Source organism: Lithobates pipiens, unplaced genomic scaffold (assembly GCF_037356315.1).
Source record: "Lithobates pipiens isolate NorthernLeopardFrog02 unplaced genomic scaffold, aLitPip1_a1.2 Scaffold_27, whole genome shotgun sequence".
Classification (NCBI taxonomy): domain Eukaryota; kingdom Metazoa; phylum Chordata; class Amphibia; order Anura; family Ranidae; genus Lithobates; species Lithobates pipiens.
The window spans coordinates 108,862,663-108,874,510 of record NW_027507788.1 but is presented as its reverse complement, the minus strand read 5'-3'; the positions used below and the strand labels follow the sequence as shown (position 1 = coordinate 108,874,510).

Below are 11,848 nucleotides of genomic sequence, written 5' to 3'. Positions count from 1 at the left end.
TGGGAGCCACATCGCATGACCGCGCAATTGTCAGTTAAAGCATCGCAGTGCCGAATCGCAAAAAGGGGCTCGGTCCTTTGGCTGCAAATTGGTCCGGGGGCTTAAGGGGTTAAAAGGAAAATCCAACCTTAACTTGCTGGATCCTTTAACATCAGTACATTATCCACTGGACATGTGAAACTCTGCTGACTGAGGTGATTGCAGCATTAATAGCTGGAACCCCCCCATTTTTTTCATAAAAATGTTCCCATTCAGAATACATAGCTATGCATTTTTAGTGCTTTTTGCATCTTGCAGATTTGCACTACAGAACTTGATCAATAGGACAGCATGTTAAATGGACTCCCAGGTGGGGGAGGTTCAGATGAACCCTATTAGAGGTAGATACCTCAAGAGCCTGTGGCAGACAACAAAAGGGTTAAGTAAGGGAGTAGACTAACACCTGACTTGTGCGGCTACTCCCTCCCTGTTAGGATCCTCTGAAGAGGAAAAATAAGTATCTTCCAATATCTGGGAAGATCTCCCTCTTCTGATCCCTAGCCTCCTGCACCTCAACAAAAGGGCCCAGAGGACTAGATGGGAATCTGCTATGTTTAGTCCTACTATGGAGAGACATCATAACAATAATCTTTTAAATGGTAGGAGAAAAACCTGTTTGTATGAAATACAGGGACAGAAGTGTTCTACCCTTGACGGCTTCATCTGACTGGCCGTATCTTTCTTTTTACCTCTCAGGGGAGGAAGACATTCTTTTGGAAGGGTCTTTAGTTTGTTGTATACCATTAACTCACTTAGAACCCTTATAGGGGTTCCTGGTCCCTTTGTCACTCATAGTTTACAGTACAAAGCAGAGGCAGTACCAGCAAAAGAATGTTACACTTGCTAGGCTATAGTACAGTACAATAACTGCTATTAATCCTAGCTATGCAATACAATGTTGTCAACAAAAGGGAGATGCCTGTGTCACCAAACCTTACCACTCTGCTCTGTCCCTCCACCTCCAGACTTAAACTTTTCCTGTATAGCTTAAAATACGTCCTCCATGTGTGGCCGGCATCTGACGCCATTTAGCCACACCCCCAAAAAACGCCCCCCTTCCCCTTTCAACGAGGGAAGTGCATGAGTGCTGGCAACATGACGGCCAGTGCGGGCGGGGGTAAAACGGACATGAATTGCCCCAAAAACAAAGAAAAAAGAGGCAGCAGACAGGCATCCAAAGGAACAAAAAACACCACTCTGGGGGCCCAGGATGTGATCAGAACCCCCCTTCATACCTGAGGGCCTGAGCTGGCTTGAACGGAGAGGAGAGTGAAAGCTTCTGCTGTTTCCAGCGTCAGAATGGTGAGTGCCCAATACAGCCTCCAGTGTTGACACATAGACATGACATGACAACATAAATACATGGAAGGAGAGATTCCTTGCAGAAAATCTCCCCTACCTTTCCGCCGCAGGGCTTTATCAGAGATAAAAAGCCCACTCTTCACCGTTCACGGTATGCTCCGAGACCTTGAAAGGAAACCTTCAGGAACAGGGGTAGACTCAGGTAATCCTGCAATCTTGGACCTGCGAGAAGACCCTGCCAGTAAACTTTTATTGGCCTTACTACTTGATCCCAGGGCCCAGCTTAAAAGCATTCGCAAGCAAAACTTCATGTCTTCGGATGACGAGGCCTGGGTACCGTTCATTTAGTCCATTACGGAGACATCAGAAAGGATCCGGTCACGGTGGCTAGCTCTCATCAAACGATTACTGCCCGTGGAGCTCCGTACACACATCCTTACACACGCCCAACACCTTAGACACTGGCGAAAAAACTGAGGACTCCCAGTAATGGAAGGAGTTATATGGGGGAAGTTCACGCCTTAAGGGGTGTGCCAGTGTCCAGCACCTGATGGTCCGATATAACCACATAGTTATTACTATGGTGCTGTGTCCCCTGATGTAAGAAAAGAAAAATATTTTTTCTTTGTCATTTTCCAAAGACTTGTGTCAAAAAATAAAATCTTCCAAAGTCTCAACATGCCTCTCAGAAAATACCTTGTGGTTACTTCCCAAAAAGGGGTCATTTGGTGGTATTTATACTTTCTTAGCATTTTAAGGCCTCCAAAAATGTGATAGGTAGTCAGGAAATTCAATGCGTAATTAACGTTCCTTGAAAGCGATCACTGGATTTTGGACCCTTGTATGTGACTAGGCTGCCATAAAGTCTCTCACATGTGGTATCCCAATACTCAGAAGCAGGGGCTTTGCTAGGGGGTGGCTTTTGGGGCTATAGCCCCGAATCTGGGCCCAAAGCCCCAAGTCTCATGCCGCAGGTTCCCTGCCTAACCAGTGGGTTGCGGCTGCTGCGGCAGATAGGCTGCATGAGAGAGGTAGAGGAGAGAAGCGGGCAGACGAGCAGAGATGACATCTCTCTCCGCCCGCTCCACATCAGCGCTCTTCACAGCCTGGCCTCTTCAATCTGGGAGCGAGCGGCAGAGAGATGACATCATCTCTGACTGCCCGCCACACATCAGCGCTCTTCTGCCCTCACAGCACGGTGGAGTGGAGGTCCCGTGCAAGTGGGTATGTGGGAGACACTGGAGACACTGGGGGGATTCTAATCACTTTAGTGTGTAAGTATCTATATAAGGCAGTGTGACAGTGGTTGGAGCCCACCCCAGATGATGACCTGTAGGTCGAAACGCGTCGGGAGGACTCCGCCACTGCCTATTTTCCTATGACATGTTTATTGATTACAATGGAAATGTGAGTTTGAACTTTTTTTATTAAAGCAATTTAAAAAAAAAAAACGTTATTATACTATGTCGGCTCTATTCTTCCACTTTCATGCCTGAACTGTTGCCGGAGCTGTCTATATATATAAAAACAGTGATCGCACGCAGCCGTCCACATTGAATGAACCATTTGTGTTTGGACTCCCCTTACGTTGGAATGCTGAATCCAGGGTTGCAATAGCTGGGATTACAAGCCATTATCGACCCCTTAGGCATACGTCTATTCGGGTCACGTCCATCTGGTAAGCCTGTGCTTCTTAAGGTGGTGGGAGCTACACTGGGTGGAATCACCTCTGGTCACAGTAACGTGGGACCCTCGTGGACACTGAAGTTTATTGGGACTTACACTTTGCACGTTTTTGTTTCATTATTTAATGGACTCTAGCGTTTTTATTATTTACATTTTTATATGTTTATGTTGATGTTTTCTGCACACTTTGTTGTCACCCCCTTGTTTGGGGTCACGTCACAGTAAGGCCCCTTTCACACTGACGTCCCGTTCAGGCCCGCCTGTCAGTTTTTCAGGCGGACCTGAACGGGTGTTCCATAGAGGTCTATGGAGCGTCGGATGTCAGCGGTGACATGTCCGCTGACATCCGACCCGCTCCGATCCGAAAAAGTGTAACGGAGGAAAAAGCTATTTTTCCATCCGTCTGCAGATCGGATCGGGTGACGACGGGCACTGCGGTCCGTCGTCATCCGATCTCCCATAGGGGAGAGCGGCGCTGTGACAGATCCGTCCCTGCGCAGTGTGCAGAGATGGACCGGTCATCTCCCTGCTCAGCGGGGATCGACGGAGTGATCCCCGCTGAGCAAACTGATATCTACGGGGCGGATCAAAACTGATCCGCCCCGTGTGAAAGGACCCTTAAGTGTGACTTTTTTCTGTTATTTCTTATTGAGATATATACTCACATGTCTAGTCTCATTGACATATAGATTTCGATTTTTATATATTCACTATTTTGTTTTTCATATATGTTGTGGTTATCCCCATACTTGGGGTCACGTTGTGTTCATCCGTTATAGGCGTGTGTACACACTGGTGTTTACTGTTCTCTTGTTTTGTTATTTTAAGAGTCATATATGTATATGTTTGGCGCTTACACTTTACACTCTTGACGTTTTCCTAGCTAAAAAGATCCCAGTTTTAGCGTGTTAGCAGCCTTTTTTTCAGTTTTCCTCCGTTGTTGACTACTGCGCAGTGTTATTGTGTACATTTAACAGGTTTGTGTGTGACTATCTTGGTTTCTTGGGGAGCCCAGTGTGGGTCCGGGTTTTAGGTAGACTGAAACTTGGACACATGATTCAAAACCCGGACTGTTTGTGTGAATCCTGGACAGGTGGCAACCCTAGCGCTGCCATAAGAGGAAGTGGGTACCTGTCAAAACTAGGTACCCGCTCACCCCCCCAAAAAAATTACATGCCAAATGTAGCATGTCAGGAGTCCTTAAAGCAGAAATCCAATATTGGGTGGAACTCCGCTTTAACCAGTTGCTGTGCTGTTCTTGGTGTGGATGCAGCTTGAGCCATCAGGTGTATCAGAGTCAGGGTTCTGTTTGCAGAGAAGAGAAAAAGGGGAGCCAACACATCCAGCTGTTCTCTCAGATCACTACAATACACAGATATAGATATAGATATATATATATATATATATATATATTATTATTATTAAACGTCATCTTTAACCAGTTCCCGACCGACGCACGACGATGTATGTCGGCAGAATGGCACGGGCAGGCAAATTGGAGTACAGATACGTCCAGTTGAAATTGCCACCCTGCCATTGCGCGCGCCGGATGAAGGTCCTGCGGACTCGATCAAGGCAGGGATACCCGCAATCATCTCACGGGGAGATGCCGATGTAAACAGCAGCTCCCCGTTCTGCCTAGCAACAAGTGACATTGATCTCTGCTCCCTGTGATTGGAGCAGAGATCAGTGTTCACTAGCACACACCCCTAAGACACACTTAACCCCTACACTGCCACCCCCTGGTTAACCCCTTCACTGCCAGTGTCATTTACACAGGAATCACTGCATTTCTATAGCACTGATTACTGTATAAATGACAATGGTCCCAAAAATGTGTCAGAAATATCCGATGTGTCCGCCATAATGTCGCAGTCACAATAAAAATTGCTGATCACCGCCATTACTAGTAAAAAAAAAATTATTAATAAAAATGCCATAAAACTATCCCCTATTTTGTAAACACTATAAATTTTGCGCAAACCAATCAATAATCGCTTATTGCGATTTTTTTTTTTTTTTTTACCAAAAATATGTAGAAGAATACGTATCGGCCTAAACTGAGGAAAAAAAAAGTTTTTTTATATATTTTTGGGGGATATTTATTATAGCAAAATGTAAAAAAAATGTGTTTTTTCAAAATTGTCGCACTTTTTTGTTTATAGTGCAAAAAATAAAAACCGCAGGGGTGATAAAATACCACCAAAAGAAAGCCCTATTTGTGGGAAAAAAGGGACGTCAATTTTGTTTGGGAGCCACATCGCACGGCCGCAAAATTTTCAGTTAAGGCGGCGCAGTGCTTAATCGCAAAAAGTGGTCTGGTCTTAAAGTGGAGTTGCCCCCCAAAAAATAAAACTACTTAAAAATCTTAAAAAAAATCAAAAAAAAATAATTGGCAAAAAAAAAATTTTTTACTCACCTCTAAATACCGGTTGCTAGGGGGTCCCTCGTAGTCTGCCTTCTTCATTGCCCGGGCTGGTGACATCACTTCCCCTCGCGCCGCACATTCACCTGGGACCTGTCACGTGTCCCAGGTGACTGTACGGCGTATCACGGCGCCCTGCGCCGCTCGCGCATGCGCAGTGGGTGCCCGGCTGTGAAGACACAGCCGGGTGCCCACAGTATGCATGACGGCGCCGCGAGCGGAGCGGGGAGCGAGGGGGGGGGCTTCGTTCCCCCGCATCGCTGGAACCCGGGACAGGTAAGTGTCCGATTATTAAAAGCCAGCAGCTGCAGTATTTGTAGCTGCTGACTTTTAATTTTTTTTTTTTAGGGGGTACCCCACTTTAAGGCAGCAAAATGGTCCGGTCTGAAAGTGGTTAAACCGGGGTTCCACCCTAAAGTGAAACTTCCGCTCATCGGAACCCTCCCCCCCTCCAGTGTCACAGTTGGCACCTTCGTTTCCTGTCCCGCCGCGCATTCCTGTTGCGCTGCGCGACGCGCACAGTAGGGAACCGGGAAGTGAAGCCGCACCGCTTCACTTCCTGATTCTGTCACCTAGAATGGCGGCAGCAGCCGAGACCCGAGCGATCGATCGGTCTCAGCTGCCGACATCGCTGGACCCTGGGACAGGTGTCTATCTATTAAAAGTCAGCAGCTGTAGTATTTATAGCTGCTGGCTTTTAATATTTTTTTTTTAGGTGGAATCCCTCTTTAACTTAATCACAGCGCATGCCCCTTTCTCTACAGGGGACATAACTGAGCACATATGAAAGTGTATTCTATAAGAAGAGCTCGTGTTGGGAACCACATGATGTTATTTGGTGCCTCTCGCTCCACTTTCTGTTTACAGCAGAGACACCCGACTCCGTCCCGGAAACACTTCCCGCTCACGCGCGCCACTTCCCTCTCCCCAGAGCAGAGATCTTGTAGAAGGCGGGCACCGCGCATGCGCGGCAAAAATCTCGGCTCTCTGCGCTGTTGGAGCCGCGAATTTTGGCGGGCGCATGCGCGGTGGACACGGTGAGTAGCTGAGGGGGACTGATGTTTAGGGCCGACTAGTTCCGGACGGAATACTTGCATTGGCTCAGTGCCTGGGCTGTGTTTGTTGTGATTTGGGTTTAGTGTGCAGAAGCAGCGTGTGAGGGTGATGTGTGGATGGTGTTGGCAGGTTCAATGACTGGGGAAATGTGTATAGAACATTACAGGGGAAGTAGTAATAAAGTCCCCAGACACAGGCTCCTCAGTTCAGGGGTCGTTGTGAGGTGACTGGACCAGGGGGTGATGGCAGAGAAGAATGGAGTGTGAGCTCCAGGCACACATTGATGGGGAGAGGATCTGCCTGCCAAGGGATTTGTCATTCTGTCCTGAAATCCACACAGCTCTGCCACACAGCCAGGCCCGATGATCTGACATTTATCAGTTGGGCAATACAGCTTGGACACTGCAGCCTGTGAGCAGATAGGAAGCCCGCAGATGTTAGGAAGTGGCTGAATTTCTGGATCTGGGCTTTAATAAAGCAAAAGAGAGCAAATAGAAGAGAGGTTAAGGCTACTTTCACACGGGAGGTGGGTCCGTCAACGGTAAAGTGCCCCTAGTTTTAGCAGCGTTTTACCACTGTTTAAGTGGTGCTTTTCAGCCGCTAGCAGGGTGCTTGTAACCCCCCAGAAGGGGTTAAAAGCACCCATATTGCAGTGCTTTAAAAGTGTTTTTTAGAAGCGCTGCCCATTCATTTCAATGGGCAGGGGTGGTGTAGGAGCTCTGTATGCATTATACACCGCCCCAAACATGTGGCTTGCAGGACTTATTTTCCCGTCTCGCAAGCGCACCGCCCCAGTGTGAAAACACTCAGCTTTCACACTGGGGAGGCATGAGAGGTAGTTACCAGGGTGCCTAAGACCCCTTTCCCACTGAGGCGCTTCTAAACCGCCGGTAGAACACAGCACTGAAGAGCTTTCCATTCATTTTAATGGAGAGGGGCGTTTTTTCACCGCCCTGCCAGCGGGCTGCTGCAGTGTGAAAGCATTCATTCATTTAAAGTGGTTGTAAACCCTTACAGACCACTTTGACCTACAGGTAAGCCTAGATTAAGGTTTACCTGTACGTGCAAGAAATATCTCCAAAACCTACACGGTTTAGGAGATATTTGCAAAAGTAAGGCGCCGTATACAGCGGTGCGCAGATGCACTGAGCATGGCGTTGCTAACGGCGATCATGCTGTTAGCAGCACCTCATGCGCGGGAGTGACGTTATCGTGGCTCCGGCTAATCACAGCACCGGAGCCGTGGTACCCGGAAAGAAGATGGACAATTTGTGGAAGAGGGGACAGCGGTGACATCGCTGGCTCCTGTGTCAGGTAAGTGACACATAATGGGTTACTATGCGATGCATAGTAGCCCATTGTGCTTTACCTTTGCAGGGAAACAAAGAGGAAGTAAAACCCATCAGGGTTTACTTCCTCTTTAATGGAAATAGGTTTTTCATTAGCTTTTCAGATATGTTTTTTTTTTTTTTTTTTTTTTAGCCTGAAAGAGCCTCAGTGTGAAAGGGGTCTTACAGGTGCTATTTATAGCGCCAAAATACCTGAAAAACTGTCCCCGTTTGAAAGGGGTCTTAGTGTTATGCTTTCCATACAGATTAACCACTTCCCGCCCGCCATATGACTTCCTTGTCTTTTGTGCAGGTATATCAGAATGATGCCTACAGCTACAGGCATCTTTCAGCTATCAGCTTTTTCAGCCAGCGATTCCCTATACCAGTGATGGCAAACGTTGGCACCCCAGATGTTTTGGAACTACATTTCCCATGATGCTCATGCACTCTGCAGTGTAGTTGCGCATCATGAGAAATATAGTTCCAAAACATCTGGGGTGCCAAGGTTCGCCATCACTGCACTACACCATAAGAACGATCATAGAGACTGTTCCATCGCTTGATTGTTCTTACAGGGGGCAGAAGGGGACGTACCGCCACCCTGTGGTGTTTCTACCGACTCGCTGCTTCCATCGGTGAGTCGCAGACAGGATCCGCCTGCCCTGGATGTTTACCATAGAGATTTCCGGTGGACCAGATGATCGCCGGAGTCTTTATGATCATTCGTAGGCTGGGATCGATGTTATGATGTCACCCCCGGCCCCTGCATTCAAACGCCTCCTCGGCTGGGAAGCCGTGAACACACACACTTTTATTTTCAGGCTTCCCAGCCTAGAGGTGAGATGTGGGGTCTTATCGACGCCACATCTCACTGTAAAGAGGACCTTGTAATAGTAATAATAGTGATCAACCTTCTTTTTTTTTTTTTTTTTTTTTTTTTTTTTTTTGTGTCAAACTGAAAAAAAAAAAGTTAAATTAACAAGAAAACAATTTTTTTTTTCTTAAATAGCCCCTGTCCCCATGTGCTCGCACGCAGAATCGAACCCATATGTAAATCCCACCCACATATGAAAATGGTGTTCAAACCACACATGTGAGGCATCTCCGCATACGCTGGAGCGAGAGTAATAATTCTAGCACTAGACCTCTTGAACTCAAAACATGTAACCAGTAAAAATGTTTAACCACTAGAGATCCACGCTATAGCCGAATGACGGCTACAGCGCGGACCTGCTTTCCCTGCTTTCAATAGACGTCGTCCCGTGCACGAGTGGCCTGCGCGCCCTGTGATCAGCGAGTCTATGAGACTCGCCTGATCACGGATCGGAGCAAGGGGTCGATCCCGACCCCTTACCACGTGATCAGCTGTCAGCCAATGACAGCTGATCATGTGACACAACAGAGCCAGTAAACGGCTATTTTTCCTCCTCGCGCTGACAGCGCGAGGAAAAAAAAAAAAAGCAGATCACCGGCGGCCATGAGAGGGACATCAGTCCCGATCACGGCCAGCTCATCAGTGCCCATCTGCCCCCTGCCAGTGCCACCTAGATATTAAAAAAGTGCCACCCATCAGTGCCCACAGTGCCACCTATCAGTGCCCACAATCTGCCTCAACAGTGCTGCACCTCAGTGCCACATATCCGTGCCCATCAGTGTCATCTAACAGTGCCCATCAGTCCCATCTATCAGTGGTACCCATCCGTGCCACCCATCAGTGCCATCTTATGTGTGCCCATCAGTATTGCCTTATCTGTGCCTATCGGTGCCACTTTATCTGTGCCTATTAGTGCTGCCTTAACTGAGCCTATCAGTGCCCACCAGTGCCGCCTCATCAGCGCATTTCAATGAAGGAGAAAAATGACCTGTTTACAAAATTTTATAACAAACTATTTTAAACATTTTTTTTTTTTTTTTTTGCATCTTTTTTTTGTTTGTTTAGCAAAAAATAAAACTCCCAGCTGTAATTAAATATCACCAAAAGAAAGCTCTATTTGTGGGAAAAAAAATGATAAAAATTGCATTTGGGTACAGTGTTATATGGCCGCGCAATTGTCATTCAAAGTGCATCAGCGCTGAAAATTGGTCTGGGCAGGAGGGGGGTTTAAAGGGATTGTAAAGTGAATTTTTTTTTTTTTTTTTTTTAAAACAAACATGTTCTACTTACCTCCACTGTGCAGCTCGTTTTGCACAGAGTGGCCCCGAACCTGCTCTTCTGGGGTCCCTCAGCTGCTGTCTCGGCTTCCTCCTGCAGGTGCTTCTCACGTTCATGCGAGGGAGCTCGCATGGTGAGAAGTACCTGCGGGCGCGCTCCCGTGATACAGCCGGCGGCTATAGCCGCTCGCTGTATCACACGGCCCCGCCCCCCGGCGCTCCGCGTCAGTGGATGTGATTGACAGCAGCGCGAGCCAATGGCTGCGCTGCTTTCCATCCATCCACTCCAGCCAATCAGCGGCCAGGCTGAACGGTGGAAAGGACGTCGGGGGACGTGCGCGGGACTTTCGAGGGGTGAGGTAAGTAAAACGGGGGGGCTGGGGGCGCCGGGACAGTCAGATGTTTTTTCACCTTAATGCATAGAATGCATTAAGGTGAAAAAACATTTACCTTTACAACCCCTTTAAGTGCCCAGTAAGCAAGTGGTTAAAGTGTCGCCTATGGGGATTATTAAGTAAAAAAAATTGGGCTAACTTTACTGTTTTTTTTTGTTTTGTTTTTTTAAAGCACAACTTTTTTTTTTCCCCCCAAAAAAAAACATGCTCGAAAAATTGCTGCGCAGATACCGTACAAGATACAAAAGTTGCACCCCCATTGTAGTCTCCAGGGTCTTTGGTAAAGAAAAACATATATAATGTTTGGGGGTTCTATGTCATTTTCTAGCAAAGTGATGATTTTTACATGTAGGAGAGAAATGTCGGAATTGGCCTGGGTGGCAAGTGGTTAAACTTTTGTCACCTCTGTTGAATCATGCAGAGTCTCTGAACTTATCACATGAGTCCAATAAGGCAAAGTGAGATAGCAGATGAAAGTATGCAAATACACAAATATCACAATGATTCTTTAACTTCTTGCCAACCAGCGCATGCTGATTTATGTCGGCAGAATGGCACTGGTGGGCAAAAGGGCATACAGGTACATCCCCTTTAAGAAGCGCTGCTGCGTGCACCCACCGCAATCTCCATAATCGCGGGTCCCGCGGACTTGATGTCCGGGTGCCTGCGATCATGTCATGGAGAGGTAGAACGGGGAGATGCTTTTGTAAACAAAGGATTTCCCCGTTCTGCCTAGTGACAGGACAGAGATCACGGTTCCTTGTCATTGAGAGTGGTGATCGCTGTCGTGTGAGGTGTGGCCAACCCCCCCCCCCCACAGTTAGAATCACTCCCTAGGACACACTTAACCCCTTCATCGCCTGCCTAGTGGTTCACTGCCAGTGTCATTTACACAGTAATCAGTGTATTTTTATAGCACTGATTGCTGTATACATTGGTCCCAAAATAGTGTCAAAAATGTCTGATGTGTCCGCCATAATGTCGCAGTCACGATAAAAAACGCAGATTGCCACCATTACTAATAAAAAATAAATAAAAATGCCATAAAACGATCCCCTATTTTGTAGATGCTATAACTTGTACAAACCAATCAATATACGCTTATTGCATTTTTTTTTTTTTTTTTACGAAAAATATGTAGAATACGTATCGGCCTAAACTGAGGAAAAAATCGTTTTTTTATATATATTTTTGGGGGATTTTTGTTTATAGCGCAAAAAAAAACAAAAAACACAGAGATGATCAAATACCGCCAAAAGAAAGCTCTATTTGTGGGGAGAAAAGGACATACATTGTGTTTTGGTAGAGAGTCGCACAACCGCGTAATTGTCAGTTAAAGCGACGCAGTGGCGAATCACAAAGTGCACTGATCAGAAAGGGGGTAAATTCTTCTGGGGCTGAAGCGGTTAATGGCAGTTTATTGTTCTCTGTAATGTAATGCAGTGAATGTTGCTGACACACAC

At 46.8% G+C, this 11,848-nt stretch overlaps 1 protein-coding gene across 1 annotated transcript in view; it reads left to right on the top strand.

Moving 5' to 3' along the window:
* Positions 1–6,450: 6,450 nt before the first annotated feature.
* TBCEL (tubulin folding cofactor E like) overlaps positions 6,451–11,848 on the top strand; it is a 112,511-nt gene continuing 107,113 nt past the window's right edge. Inside the window, exon 1 of the mRNA XM_077457362.1 lies at positions 6,451–6,489. The gene's annotated coding sequence lies outside the window, so the exon portion shown is untranslated. The remainder of the gene's footprint in view (positions 6,490–11,848) is intronic.